Raw genomic sequence first — 2922 nt, 5'->3', positions numbered from 1 at the left:
TTACGCCCCACTAACTACTATTTACCGTTTCCGGAGACGCCGCTGAGGCGAAATTTTGTCCCGCAGGAGTTCTTCTATTTTACGTGCCCGTAAATCTACAGGCATGAGGCCGACGTGTTTGGCCATTCAAATACCAAGGGAGTGAACCGGAATCGAACTCGCCAAGTTGAGCTCAGAATGGCCTATTTAAATCCAGGACGGTAACGGTAATGATATGGGGAGTTGAGGTTAGTTCTATGGAATTCATCACTTGCCGAAAGGTCGGTCAGCCGACGTGCAGGCTACTGAAATCGAGCACTTTCCTCACGTCACCTAACCTAAAACGTCACGACACTTTCAACTAACACTTGTCGTCGAAAACGTTACTTTCTCAGTCTTATTAGGAAACCGTCTCATCTTAGGTAGAAATGCAAAGTCCTGGGAGTCAATGCTACGATTTGTCGGAACACGCGCACAAGGGTCACTCTCCTGCACTAGTACATCATCGTTCGTAAGCAAGCTTATGAGAGACGCCCAGTTACCTGCAGAGAATAGCGCACAACAGACTTGCAACTTATTACCGAACGTCGTCGTTATATCAACGGGTCAGCGATAGTATCTTATCTTACCTGAAAGAACATAAAATGAAATCATTTTTCGCCTCTTTGAAGGGCTGCTACATGCGGCGTGCGGTTGCTAGGACACGGCTTTCATTGTTATCACGACAGTGTCGATGACGTTGTTTGGAAACCATCTTCCTCGCGATTTTCTTGGCGGGCAGGGAGATTCGAACCCACGTTCCGCCCTGGCACTGATTACCCTTCTTACCTGTAATCTTACGCGAAATAGGACGTAGTAGAATGAAGAGTTAAGTATCCATGAGGGGCCTCCTACAGACAGGGCGCACTAAGCTGCACTAACCTAAAAGAAAAATAACAGCACACACACACACACACACACACACACACACACACACACACACACACACACACACACACACTCTCTCTCTCTCTCTCTCTCTCTCTCTCTCTCGCATAATAACAATAATAATAATAATAATAATAATAATAATAATAATAATAATAATAATAATAATAATAATAATAACCATCATCATCATCATCATCATCATCATCATCATCAGGTCAGGTCAGGTTAGGCGGGCACCTCGGAGGAAGTTAAGTATCTACAATAAACTTGAATCATGTTGGAAAGTTAAGAACATCTGGTTAGTTTCACATGTAACAAAAATCGATCAATTTCGACATTTGTGCAGCCGTAAGGCTAAAGTTGATGATAAAGGGTTATTTAGAGATCAGAATAGTAGGTAAAAAGGGAATTGAGCCAACGGCACGTGGTGTTCCCAAGCGGTCACCCATCCAAGTACTGACCACGCCCAATGTTGCTTAACTGCGGTGATCGGACGAGAACCGGTGTATTCAACATGGTATGGCCGTTGGCGAGAAAGGAAGTCTTCATAGATGCATGTGTACAGAAGGCAACGGTTATTTATTCTTTGGAGGTGGGCGGGCGCGTTGTCGAGACGAGACTTTGCTCGGAGATCGCGACGGAGGAGCGTACGAGGGCGGTACTGAGCGCGCGCGGCGGGGCGCGGCGGAACCTAACCCGAGTAGTTTTAACCTCACTTCGTCGTAACCTAACCCCAACTCGACCCAGGGCCTACATTCAATCCCAACCAATCTCCTCAAGAAAGAAAAGAAAGAAAGAAAGAAAGAAAGAAAGAAAGAAAGACCCAGGGCCCCGTGGTAGTAGTAGTAGTAGTAGTAGTTGTTGTTGTTGTTGTTGTTCTTGACGGCGGTGCGATTGTCGTTTCAAGCGGCAAAAGGACTGAATAATCCGTCCGGCTATGATGGTGTTAACGACGACGATTATTATTATTATAATTATTATAATTATTATTATTATTATTATTATTATTATTATTATTATTATTATTATTATTATTATTATTATTATTATTATTATTATTATTATGAGGTTTTCTAATTTCTTTTGACCTTAAAGTAACAATGCTAACCACTTTGATGTGATGTCCCCCTTTTCACTTGCCTTTGGTTTGCTTAAGGGTAAGAGGCTAACACAACTGCTCTTTTTTTTAAAGGTGTGGTGGCCCTGAAAAGGGCCGTTTCTTAAGAAGGGTGGTTATTCCCTGTAGCTCCTTACTTGGAGCTGGTGTATTTGGTGACTGCTTTGGTGCCCTCGCTGACGGCGTGCTTGGCCAGCTCTCCGGGCAGCAAGAGACGGACGGCAGTCTGGATCTCCCGACTAGTGATGGTGGAGCGCTTGTTGTAGTGGGCCAGACGGGAAGCTTCAGCGGCGATACGTTCGAAGATGTCGTTGACGAAGCTGTTCATGATGCTCATCGCCTTGCTGGAGATGCCAGTATCAGGGTGTACCTGTTTAAGTACTTTGTAGATGTAGATGGCGTAGCTCTCCTTCCTCTTGCGCTTCTTCTTCTTATCTCCCTTGGAGATGTTCTTCTGGGCCTTGCCGGCTTTCTTGGCGGCCTTTCCGCTAGTCTTAGGAGGCATGGTTGTCTCGTGTAGCTACTGAGAATCCAAACGAATGGCTGGGGGCACCCTTTTTTTTTTTTTTTTTTTTTTTTTTTTTTTGTTGATATCTAGTGGTCGAGAGCCCCGGGGCAACAGAAGGCCCCCCTACTCGTCTGTATCTGCGTCGTTCCCTAGAGGCGGGAAAGAAGTCACTGTTCTCAATTTACTCTAGTGGGGGGAGAAAGCAATCTGTCGGTGGAGAAAACTGGTTCGCCACGTCAGAGATGAAAACCCCCCTCTTCGCTGTGCTATTAGTTTTCTAGTTTAATAGTGCTAGGTGGCAGGGTCTTGTTGCTGTTGGTTACCTGGTTAGAAAAGGAGAAGGCAGTCTAGTGAGGATAGGAGTCTTGTCAGGGCAGGAATCTTGACA

General features: G+C 45.2%; 1 non-coding gene across 1 annotated transcript; it reads right to left on the bottom strand.

Moving 5' to 3' along the window:
* Positions 1-1321: 1321 nt before the first annotated feature.
* Positions 1322-1440, bottom strand: LOC137501397 (5S ribosomal RNA). The gene has a single exon (XR_011018540.1). It is a non-coding gene; the product is annotated as a 5S ribosomal RNA (ribosomal RNA).
* Between the last annotated feature and the right edge of the window lie 1482 nt (positions 1441-2922).

This window comes from Anabrus simplex, chromosome 6 (assembly GCF_040414725.1).
Source record: "Anabrus simplex isolate iqAnaSimp1 chromosome 6, ASM4041472v1, whole genome shotgun sequence".
Lineage (NCBI taxonomy): Eukaryota > Metazoa > Arthropoda > Insecta > Orthoptera > Tettigoniidae > Anabrus > Anabrus simplex.
The sequence above is the reverse complement of the archived record's forward strand: the minus strand, read 5'-3'. Positions and strand labels throughout refer to the sequence as shown.